This window comes from Ursus maritimus (genome assembly GCF_017311325.1).
Source record: "Ursus maritimus isolate PB19 chromosome X unlocalized genomic scaffold, ASM1731132v1 scaffold_X1, whole genome shotgun sequence".
Classification (NCBI taxonomy): Eukaryota; Metazoa; Chordata; class Mammalia; order Carnivora; family Ursidae; genus Ursus; species Ursus maritimus.
In genome coordinates, this window is record NW_024423319.1 from 35,869,205 (window position 1) to 35,882,317 (window position 13,113).

The window sequence follows — 13,113 nt, forward strand, 5'->3', positions numbered from 1 at the left end:
AGAGAGTGAGAGGGGAGGGGTAGAAGGAGAAGCAGACTACCTGTTAAGTAGGGAGCCCGAAGCTGGGCTCAATCCCAGGACCTGAGCCGAAGGCAGACACTTAACCAACCGACCCACCCAGGCACCCCTGACAGATTATTATTGGGACTGGGTATTGGGTACATAAGGATTCATTATACTATTCTATCTACTTTGTCTACATTCTAAATTCTCCATAACACAAAGTTTTAAAAAGATAATGTATCATTTTTCTCACTAAGTTTTTCTAAGAGACCAACTAAGTCCCAGTAGCACCAGATGAAGAAAATATAAACAAAGTAATATAATAAAGATTAAGAACGTTTTAGTTATTTTCCATAATTTCTCCCTCTTAATATCAAACCAAATTAAAAAAAAAATATGTCCCTGCTTCAAACACAGGTTGAAGGCACTAAAGTCTGCCTACTGGGTATTCAGCATTGATTCTGGCATCAGCACTGATTGTAATCCCAGGTTTGTCACTAATTGCATTACCCATGGACAAGGTAATCAATGTTTTGAAACTTCAGTTTCCTCATCTGTAAAATGGGAGTAAGAATAAAAGTACCTGCATTATAAGGTCATTAGGAAAACTCAATAATATAACCCAATGTAACATGTTTTGCTTGTTTGCAGCAGAGCCCACAATGGGAACTAATAAGAGAATATACAATGGAAATCGTGAGAATAATATGGAGAACAGCTTTGAAGGTCATACCAGTGAACTTGGATGCTCTATTACATGAATTGTAAACATTCGAAACACTTGAGTGAGAGAAAATGTTTGAGAAAACTGATTTTGATGGGACAGAAATAGAAGGTAGAAAAACCACATAGTTGTTGCAATTTTTGCAAGAAGACCTACACTTACGTGGTGGCTATAGAAACGGAAAATAGGGGCACCTGGGTCGCTCTGTCGTTTAACGTTTAAGTGTCTGACTCTTGATTTCGGCTCAGGTCATGATCACAGGGTCCTAGGATTGAGCCCCGCGTTGGGCTCTGTGCTCAGCAGGGAGGCTGCTGGAGACTCTATCTCCCCTGCCCCGTTCTCAAATAAATAAATAAATCTTTAAAAAAAAAAAGGAAAATAAAGGACATCCAGACACTCCTGTGAAGAGGCACTAACGTTAGAAATAGCAAGGTGTCCATTTGACTCCTGACTACTAATTATCAGGGAGCCCCATCTTCAAACCACTCACCTCAGGTGGGTAGAAACACAGAGGAAAAGAGATGGAAAGAAAGGTGGAGGACAAAAGGAGACATCAGTCTCGGGTTTCAAAGACTGTTGCCTCTTTATTCACCTTACTCAGTGCTAACACGAAAGATGTCAGAGGCTTAATGCGGAACTGGGTAAATATATAAAGTACCAGTTGAGGTTTAATAAGACCTGATTGCTCGGGACGGAGTGAAGGATCAGGAAGATACCCAATGCAGTTTCCTGCAGATGACCGAATGTATTTTTCTCTTGCAGCTCTCAGCTTCCTTGCCCATAACCCCCAGCTGGGAACGAAAGAAGTAAGGGCAGCTAATTGCTCACAAAGGGAATTACAAGAAAAATCTAAAAGTCATTTACAACTTTCACTGTTACTCAACAAAATAGACTGTTGTACTCCAGGAAGTGGCATTCTTTATAAAGTTACATTTTCTTAAGCAAACTTTTTCCAGGCCCACAGCAGTAAAGAATGCATTTAAGATTCTCATTCCTTCCTAACTCCAATCATCCCCAATGTTATTTTTCACTTTAAAATTGAGCAATACTCCAGCTTTTCTTAGATGATAGAGCCAGTCTTGTAATGTTCAACTAGGTAGCTTGGAGGTTTCCCTCGGGCTACTTCTGTCGCTGTTTCTGCATCTAGACTCCTAAGAAAAGACAACAGGGGATTGCGTGTTCCGTCTCTGCCGACCTTCTTGATTATAGACGACTGGAGTAAATCCCTTACATCTGTGCTACCAGGATACCTACATTCAACGGAAGGTCTTTTAATTCTGAAAGCATCACGGGGCCTGATGAAGCAAACTGATTTCTTTGAGGAAAATGAATTCTGGAAGCATTAAGCACTTTTAACGGGATGCAGAAAAAGACTGGACTACACAATAGAAAAAAGAATGTTGGTTTTTTTGGAGGGACTGTAACCTTTAAAATGAGAGATTTAGAGCTTACAAAATATCTCTCAAATGCATTTCTTTTTTACTTGATCACTTTCTCAGCTATGTACATTTCAGCATATTCAAGTGTAAACCATATCACTGAGACAATGAGTTCATTCACAATTCAGACTGTCCACAGCCATGTAAAAAAAAAAAATCCCCCTCTGCCAGTAATAAATAGGAACAGTTTCTGCATCACTCTGAATTCCGTGAGGAAGTATTCTCAAAGGCTGTTTCCTAACCTCTTTTTTAAAAACAATAACACCTTTTTAATTTAGACAGCTGGGGAACTTACTATCACTTCATCAATTTTGGTTTGCATAATCTGTCCCCAAGTAGTTTGTTGTTGTTGTTTTAATGAACTAAATACATAACCCTGCTATGAGAACATGCCAACACCAGATGGCAGTTGTATGCCACAGCCCCCAAGGTTTGGGCTATAACGTATAAATTGAGAGTGGTTCAAGGTAAAAGACAAATGTTCCTTTGCACCGCGTTCATATCAAAAGCATATTACATATAACACCCAGTGTTCATCACATCACCTCCCCTCCTTCATGCCCATCACCCAATTATACGCAACTGATAAATTACTGAACACTACATCTGAAACTAATGAGGTACTATAAGTTGGTTAATTGAATTTAAGTTTAAAAAAAGGAAAGGAAGCATATTATAAACTTAAATAATAACTAAATCCTACAATAATACCGTAGAGCAAATGTCAAACAACTGAATTCCAGAATGCGATTTTATTCAGTTTCTCAAAAGTTGTCACACAACCACCTTACCCCAACCCCCAGTGTTTGATGAGAATGCTAATCTTTATATCCATTATCACTTGCATTTAATTCTTCTGATTTTTTGATCTTCAATATCTTGTTGTTTTGTACCCTCCCCTTGACCTAGTCAAGCGTAATAGAGCCACCCGGCCTGGTTATCCCAGGTCATTGAAGGAGCCGTGTTTCTTGTGGTCTCTCCATCTTCCTGCAGCTTTCTTGTTCTATTTGCTCTCCCTTTCTTCCTCTTCACTTAGGGAACACGATTTACCCTCCACAATTAGTGGTAGGTTTCTCTTCACATTTTTACCCCTGATTTTCTACATTAGTTTTATTTTTCTTGTTGAGAAGAATTTAGTCTACTCCATTGCTGGAGCGGACTGGAGCTTAGCAAAAATAGCAATTAAAAATGCACCCAAACAGCCCAATTCAAATATAGGCAAAGGACTTGAATAGATATTTCTCTACAGAGAATACACAAATGGCCAATAATCAAATGAAAAGATGCTCAACATCATTAGTCATTAGAGAAATGCAAATTAAAACCACAATGAGATGCCACTTGACATTCATTAGGATGGCTCTAATAAAAAAATATGTGGAAAATAAGCCTTGGCAAGAATGTAGAGAAATTGGAACTCACGTGCATCGCTGGTAGGAATGTAAAGGAGTAAACCACTGCAGAAAATAGTTTGGTTGTTCCTCAAAAAGTTAAACATAGAATTACCATACGATCTGGCAATTCCATTCTTAGGTGCATACCCAAGAAAAATGAAAGCAGGGACTCAAAGAGATACTTGTACACACGTGTTCAGAGGATCTGATTGACGTTTTTCCAAAGAAGACATCCAGATGGGCAACAGACAAATGAAAAGATGTGCGACATCACTCATCATGAGGGAAATGCAAATCAAACTACAATGAGATATCACCTCTCCCCTGTCAGAATGGCTAAAATTGAAAACACAAGAAACAACAAGGGTGGGCGAGGATGTGGAGAAAAAGGAATCCCCTGTCACTGTTGGTTCGAATGCAAACTGGTGCAGCCACAGGGGAAGACAGTATGGAGGGTCCTCAAAAAGTTAAAAATTGAACTACTCTATGGTCCTGTAATCACACTACTGGTATTTACCCAAAAAAATACAAAAACACTAATTCAAAGGGATACATGCGCCCCTATGTCTACTGCAGCATTATCCACAATAGCCAAACTATGAAAGCAGCCCCAGCGTCCATCAACAGATGAATGGATAAGGAAGAAGTGGTGTATATATACACAATAGAATATTATTCGCCCAATAAAAAGAATGAAATCTTGCCATTTGCAATGACATGGATGGAGATAGAGAGTATAATGCTAAGTGAAATAAGCCAGAGAATGAGAAATACCATATGATTTCACTCATATATGGAATTTAAGAAACAAACAAAGAAAAAAAGAGACAAACCAAGAAACAGTTTAATTATAGAGAACAGACTGATGGTTACAGAGGGGAGGTGGGTGGGAGGATGGGGGAAATAGGTGATAGGGATTGAATCCACATCGTGGTAAGCACTGAGTAATGTATAGAATTGTTAAATCACTATAATGTGCACCTGAAACTAATATAACACTGTATGTTAACTATACTGGACTTAAAATTTTGAAAAAATTAGCAACAAATAAGGAACAAAAATATTTTAAAGCTTTCTCCCATACCACTAAATCAACCTAATTAAGTTACAATTTGATTTAGCATTCACAAAATTATATTACATACCACACATATGCCCATAAATCAAAGACTAAAATAAAATAAAAATAATTCCTGGGTAAATAGTATAATGTTAGCTTATGCCAAAGCTGACCTTGAAAAATCATTCAAATATGGCTCAGTGTGATTGGAAGTTACACGTGAATATGTTTTCCTAAGGATTTATTAGTGATTCCCCAGTGCATGTTTTTGAAATAAAATGTATCTGAGTAGCAGCAAAACAAACAAACAAACAAACAAAAAACCATAGGCCACTTGCTGATAATGAAAGCCTAAATAAGAATTGTTTCAACTTAAAGGACAATATGCCACCAAGCTGGAAATTTTGAATAAAGGAAAAACAGAACTTTACCTGGCTGTATCACAAACCCATTAGTTCAGAACTTGTGCCAATTTGACCCAGGCTAGGCCAATGTTGACATTTAAGTGGCTATCAAACAATTTCTTCTCATCGATGTAAGTAAACAAGAGATGGAATTAATCAATTTAAGAGAACAGCAATTTATCAGTTCTTTAGCATATTTATGGTCTACGTAGAAATGAATGTTACTAATCATGACTGATTGCCCCAAAAGTTGAATCTCCCACAAATAGGAGTATTTAGGGTCTCTCATTATGTAATATAACTTTGTTTATCCTGGTGCTTCTCTCATTTTTCTGAAACATTTTTGTTTTATGGTTTCTCTGGCATGATAGAGTATGTCCTACCTCTCTGAAAAGTGTCTAACCATTGTGGAGCTAGGGCACCCTCTTCCTCAGTCTTAAATCCACTAGCCCATGTCCCAGGCAGAGGAAAGAACCTGGATTCTCTCTCCACATTAGTAATATTGCATTAATACTGCTTTCCGTTGGCTGGACACCTAGTTTATGAGACCACTGCACTAGTACTTTTCCTATGTTATTTCTAATTCTTAAAACCCTGGGGGACAGACATTGGTATCTCTATTTTAAAGATTTAAAAAATGAGGCAATAGCAGCTATGTGTCTTTGAGCAAGGCCACACAGCTCTTAAGTCGTGCAACTAGGTTTCAAACACAAGTCTTTCCACCCCAAAGCCTGTGTGTGGCCTTGCTGATAACTGCGCTAACCTTCAAAACACTGGCTTGTTACAATCAACAAGGTATATGAGGGTTTCTACTAGTCCTCAAGGAACGGAGTTGAATTTCTTCTGAAAGAATGTATGATTTGAGCTTTTCCCTTCAAGTGGCCTTGCTCTTTAAATTTTTCAGATTTAGCGCAGTTTGACTGTGAAAGCCTTATAGCTCAAAGGTCCCTCTGCATCCATAATCCTCAGTTCTCAGGTTAATGTTAGTATGTCTCAGGGGACAGCTTTCTTCCTGATGACCTTGGCAGGAAAAGAAGTTAACCCCCTCATCAACTCAGTCTGTACGCAATACCAAAACATGAGAGCGCCTCAGTTTTTGCTTCAAATATCTCTTTATGTAAATCCCCAGAGCCCAGCCAAGCAGAGTCCAGGGTAGAGCAAATAAATGTCTTCTGTGACTGCAGAGAAGAAAAGTTTCCAGGAAGCTGGGGATCTCACAAGCTGCTCTCAGCCCTGCTGTCAATGAACAAGCAAAGGAATCAAGAACAGATAAGGAACAAGCAGATAAGGGAATTTCCAGTAGAGCCTAAAACAAACTAACGGAGAGGAGATAAGATGTTGGCAGAAAAAAAATAACCTTTGGATGTCCAAAGGGCTAGCCTTTGACAAAATTGTGAAGGAGGTTGTCTGTTTTCTCTTTCTCTCTCTCTGCCCTCACCTATCCTCCCCTAATTCTATTCCTTCACCCTAAGTAGTCCCAGAGCTAATGATATTTTTTGAGGGCCTGTCCAAGCTTCCTAGTGTGGGGCTGTCTCCTCTCTGCTCCCCCCTTAACATATTTTATGTCCCATAGCATCCTCCCTACCCAAGTGAAAACTTGCTCCTTTCTGTGACTTGTTCTCATTTAGGAGCTCTAATTAAACTCACTTGGTGAATTTATATAGCAAAGCTCTTGATGGCTAGAAATGATGTCAAGCACTACCCCTACCACATCACATTTGCATTCTGATGGGGCTTCTTTTTTTAATGCAAATTAGACCTGTCTTTCCTCCTAAGCTATTGATTTCTTCCCCTTCTTCCACTTGTGAACCCATAAATTCCACTATGGTATTTTTTACAACCTGTCCAACAGCAGGGAGAACATTTTGACTCCATAAGATAAAGGGCTAATGGGCATAAGAGATGTGGCATCTGTTTGTAAACATTAATGGAGTGATGCCCGTTAGCCTGGTATGACTCCCTAACTTGCAGAAGCTTCGAATGTAGCTGGGGAGACAAAGTTAACACCTATGAAAAGTCAAACAACATCACCAAATAGGACGTCCTTCCTGGATTTGATGATCTGAAACACCAGCTGACACCTGTGGTCTGACACTACCTAGCAGAGGTAGGAGGGCTGCAGGAAAGACCCAGGAGCTAAATAGTGGAGGGTAAATGAAGCAGTGACAGGGTCACAAGTACACTGTGAAAATGAGCCCATAACCACAGCATGTCCTTCTATCCGTCTCAGTGTGTGCTGGATTATTCCAGTGGTGAGGGGGCAGGCTCCAGGGAACACGTGGACGAATCACCATTTGATAAATACCTCCTAGAAACTGCCTTCCATCATTTTCCTGCGAACACATTGGAAATAGAATTGATAGCTTCTTAATTAATTCTGTGTCTAATATCCAGATGGTAAGTTTAGCAATTATACAAAACAATTTCTTTAGGCTGAAGCTCTGAAACCATGATTTAGTAACTGAATTTTCAAAAAAAAAAAAAAAAGATATTTCAAAGCACTACTTACAGCAGTGGTTCTCAAGCATGGCTAAAAGGGACTGGAGGGTGTTGGGGAAAGGGACACTTAAAAAGAACTATCTATTGTTTTTCTTTATCCTTCCAAATACAGGCATAGAAGAAACAGCTGCATACATCCCCCTGAATATGGAAATGGCAGTAAAATGGTTCAAATGGTCTGTTTTCAAATTATTTGATTTTCTATCAAATTTTGGTTAAATATTTCTTTCCAAAGTACTATTATCTTTTTGTAGGCCCCAGGGTGCCAAGTATAACGTCATTCACAGAGAAGAAATTCAACAAATATTTTCCCATCGGTGGGAGAGATCCCAACCTTTTGGAAAAATTTCTGGTATAAACTACAGTTTTCCTAATTTCAGCTCTGTTTCAGAAAGCTGTCCCTAAACTGACTGGGCCCTGCCTACTAAGAGGTTCATTGAGTGTTAACCACCAGTTTCCATTAGATGAAGATAAGATACTGATGAGAAAGGAGAGGATAAGGTTGGAGTAGGTCCCCCTGCAAGGTAAAAGGAAAGAGGAAAATATGATGTACCAGGAAAACTTACAGGATTATAAATGTGATATATATATAGGCGCATAACTCTGTGTGCCCCTGATATAGTCCAAAGTCAAGGCTATGTTGTTTTAAGTTGGTCCTAGAGGACTTGCTCATGAAGGCCTTCCGCAGATCCTCTTATTTAATTCCAGCCTAACCTCATTCCACTCACCCCAACACCCTATACCATTTCCCTGCTACATTTTCCTCCCTGGCACTTATCAATGCCTACTTCACGGTACATATGTACTTATTGGTTTGGTTTGTTATCTGTTTGCCCCATTAGGATTAAAGTTCCAAGAGGACAAAGGTAGGCCTGTCAAATTCACTACCATTAAAATGCTCTGAAAAAGGGTAAAATCATAACATCCACACAAATACAGAAATAAACACGTGTTAAAGATTTCATTTAACTCAGTAATGAGGAAACTAGTAAAGTGTTACAACCAGTTAAAAGCAGAATCCAAAGAACAGACACATTTGTAGATCAAGAATGTTGACAATTCAGAAGCATAAATGGGAGGCAAAACTGGTTTTTCCACAGGGGAGGAGATGTCCCTCCACCTGAGAGAAGTAGATTTGCTCGTTTATAGACAAGCATTATTGCCTATAAACAAGGGTTATTTTGCATTAATATCAGTTATCCCCAATCTACAGGGTTGCAAGAATGCTGCCATCCACACAGGATTAGATAACCGTGAAGGTCTGCTTGGAACAAGGCTTAGTTTTCCACTGAAACACAGAATCCTTCCTAGACCGCAACAGTGCCTCGCAGAGTGTCTGGCCCACAATGGACACAGCAGCAAGAGGGCCAATATTATCAACATGAACCTCATTCTCCAAATCAGAAACTTGGACATCACCCCCGATTGCCCTCTCTTTCATGCTGTCCTCCCTCCATACCCAATCAGTCCCCACATGTTATCATGCCTACCATCTGAAAATATTTGTTTTCCTACGTAAGAGAAATCTGTTCTAATGTATGCATTTCATGATGCCATTCCCATGCCTAAAAGCCACAGCCCTCAAAATAAACCTTAAATACTTTAGAACCTAAGGCCTTTTATTCTGGGAATATCTAACAAAGAAGAAGTACACGAAAAGATCATAGACAAATCACCAATTTAGCATAGTTCCTAGTACATCATAGGTCCTCAGAAGTATTTGATTATTAATTAATTAACAGAGTTATTCAAAGCAGGTCCTGTATAACTCATCTTTCCCCTGAATTTTTTTTCTGATTATAATTATAGTTTATTCTATAAATACATCTTCTTTTACTTTCCCCTTTTGAATTCATACCTCATTTAAAAAAAAAGAAAAAGAATCTTGGATTCTATGAAAACTTTTACCTTGCCTCTAAGGTACTAGTGTGTTACAAGCAGAGTTAGCATCTCCAGTCTGACAAAATTTTACTTAGTTATAGGCCCCACCCCATGCCCAAGGGAGCCTCTATATGGTACTGCCAAAGCTCAGATTGGTGTAATGAAAATTAAAGGCCAACATTCGAGTTTCATAGATGGAAAAATTGTTTCTAAATTAAGTGGAGCTGGCTGGAAAGGATGGCCTCTCTGACTTCACTATGACTGATGTTATTTGGTATTTTATTCTCTTCTAAGGGAGGCTGATGTCTAAAGAAACCTTTAGAATCGATGGCTAAGATGCAGCTTGGCTCTATGGCTATGTTCTCTCCAAGAGTACAAGTTTTCTCTTGGGAGAAGTTTTTAAAGTTACTGTGCACAAAAGCTCACTAGGAAAAGAGAATGTCAATTTAAAATTTACTTCCCAGATGCCCTTCACTATGGATTCTTATAGTGAAATGCAGCAATTTATATTAAGCAAAATAAAATTTTAAAGAAATTACAGGAAGCACTGTAGTGGGACCATTTTCAAATGCTGGGAGAGAACGTATGGCTAAACTTAGAAAAACTATAAGGTTTGATTTGGTATTTTCCAGCCTTCGCTTAACTGCCTACCCCCAAGAATACTTCTTCCCATAATTCCCTGCTAGATAACCAGGGTCCTTCATGTGGGAGCCATGTGAGGTGTGCCCTCCTTGGACACTGTCCTGTCCTTGGTTTTCAACCTACCCTTACCCCATCTAAACTGACCTGTTATGGGCCTCTTAGTGAACTTTCCTGGTGGGAAATACCTAAGAAACTCTATCGAAAGGTGTGACTCACTAATTAGATTATGTAATCCTCTTATCAAGTACAGTTGTATTTCACCATTTTCTCAATCGGAGATAAATAATGGAAGGTAGAAGTTCAGGCATTATTAACAGGATGCTATTTCTGGGACTAGAATTCTTCCCAGTGTTCCTCAAAACACAAGAAATAAGCCTACTTATTGGAACAGCCTATGATTATCAACTACACTGACAATATACTTGATATGAAATTGTCTTGTCATTTATCTTGTTCTTTTAAAATTCAAGTGGAGGTTTTAAAAATTCCTGTTAATTGAAAGTTCAGGTTAGTTAGATTCAGGTCAATCAAGGTTTTACTCCAACAGAATTTACATAATGTGGTGACTTTCAGGCATGAGAAAATATTTTGATTAATCAGTTCAGTTCGCCTGTAATACTGATTTAATGACCTGTTTGAATGAGTCACACTAATTGAACTAAACACTGTTGTTTACAAGAGCAGCTGGTAATGAAAATAATGTATCCTACATCCTTCTACCACAGTAGACAATGCAGCTCATTTTACTTATTGCTTAAAATTGGCTGGCACGAACTCTATTTTGCATGTACACTAATTTTTCATTTTACTTATTTCATATTGGTATGTCCTTTTATATATCACAAAGTGAGTTGATTTCAGGTAGAAAAGTAGCATAATGAACAAAAAGATGACAAGGTAGTCTTTATAATCTTGCCCAAAAGTTTAGTCTTAATTTCTGTGATAGTTCTGAGAAAAAAGTGGTTCTTCGTGCTGACATAAAATATTTAAGCAGGCATCAGATTGAGGATATATACTAATTGCTTAAGGTATGGCCTAGGAATATTTTTGAATGTGGAGGAAGATGGTAAGTACATCCTTTCTGAGGTTTTAGCTGTAGTCATTTGAACTATGCCAAAATACCAATTTAAATGTGTCAGTTTGTCTAGAAATACAATTAGTCACTAAATTAAAACGTTCAAATATTAAGATCATGTCACTATAGCTTAGTAGTTTTTAACCATCTATTGTTCTGCTTAAATTTTTGTTTTCCCTCCCAGCCCACACCCCAACCCCATCTATAAGATACTATGAAAATACAGAAGCATATTTTGTACATCAATCAGAAACTATTATCAACCTATTCTGGATCCAGGATTGTGCTAGGTACCATGAACAATACACAGGTACACACAGGTAAAACATTTCCCAGTTGAAGAACTTGAAATCTATTTGAAAATGCAAGATAAATATATATAACCAATACACCTAAGTATAAAAGAAAGGATAACAGGAGATCAGACGAAAGGCTACAGAGCAAAGATGAGAACGTCAGCTGAACCTTACAAAAAGGCCAGTTATTGATAGAGAGAAAGGAGTAAGGGATCATTCTAAAGCAAGAGAATAGCACAAGCAAAAGGGCTGAGAACAAAATTGGCACAGAATGTATTCCAATGGGGAGGAGAAGAACAATGAGCCTGACATGGCTCTAATGGTTATATTGTCCATAGTGAGTCAGAAGGCTGCATGAGTAATAGGTTTTGTCTCACACACAGGATAATTTGCTCCTCAAGAACAAGAAACATGTGGGAGGGAGGCAAGATGGCAGAAGAGTAGGGGCCCTCGTTTCATCTGGTCCCTTGAATTTAGCTAGATAACTATGAAAATCATTCTGAACACCTATGAATTCAACTTGAGATGTAAGAAAAGAATTGTTGGAATTCTACAAATAGAAAAGTGAATACTTTTTGCAAGGTAGGAGGTGCGGAGAAGTGAATCTGAGGTGATATATGGGAAGATAAATGGTGGGGAGAGGGAGCCTCTCTAAGGTGGCTACCAGAAAGTGATACAGAGCCGGAGCCCCAAATCAGAACTTTTAGAAGGCTCCTCCATTGAGATAGATACATCCCTGCCTGAAAGGTGGTCAGGTGGTGAAATGGGGCAGAATCCTAGGTGGGACAGTGTGGACTCAGGATCCTCAGGGTCACGAAAGAATTGGGGTGCCTGAGCCGGCAGAGTTCCCAAACATTGGATCGGGGAAACCAGCTGTGGTCAGTGACCCCAGGAGGATCGGCGTGGGTGTGCACCACAGGAGTCTGCAGAGTTGGGGGTACACAAAAGTGAAGATTGCTTTTCCCTGAGAGTTTACTGAAGAGAGGGGTCCACGATCTTTCAACTACAGGGCTGGAGATCAGGACATGGCCATTTTTATTTTCATCCTCTAAAGAGGTGCAGAAAGCCTTCAAGGAACAAAAGCGACTTAGAAGAACCTGAAGGAGCTTACACTGAGCCCTGACCCTGGCAAGGGCCGGTGCAACTCTGCCCAGGCAAAGACGCCTGAGAATCAGCACAGCAGGCCCCTCCCCCAGAAGACCAGCTGTAACATCGGAGGAATACCATGTTTACCAAGTACACAGAAATGCAAAATTCTAGCGCTAGGGGAAATTAGTATATAGAATTCAAGGTTTTTTTCTCATGATTCTTTCATCTTTCAGTTTAAAATTTTCCTTTTCTTTTTTCTTTTTTTCCTTTTTAACTAGTTTCTTATTTTATCAACTTTCTGTTTTTAAGCCTTTTTTTAACTTTCATTTTTACATTTACATTTTATAGATATAGTCTTCATTTTTGGCTTCCTTTCACTGAATTCAATCTTATATTTCATATATATTAAGTTTTTCTTTCTTTACAATTTTGTTAGTCTTCTAACAACTGACCAAAATACACCCAGGACCAAGTGGATTGACCTGTTTTGTCCACAATGGGAGAATATATTCTCTATTTTTCCCTTATTTTTTTTTTTTTTTGGTTTCTGACCTCTTCAGATTTGTCTAGTGTGTATTTTCCTTGGGTTGTGGTTGATATTTTTTAC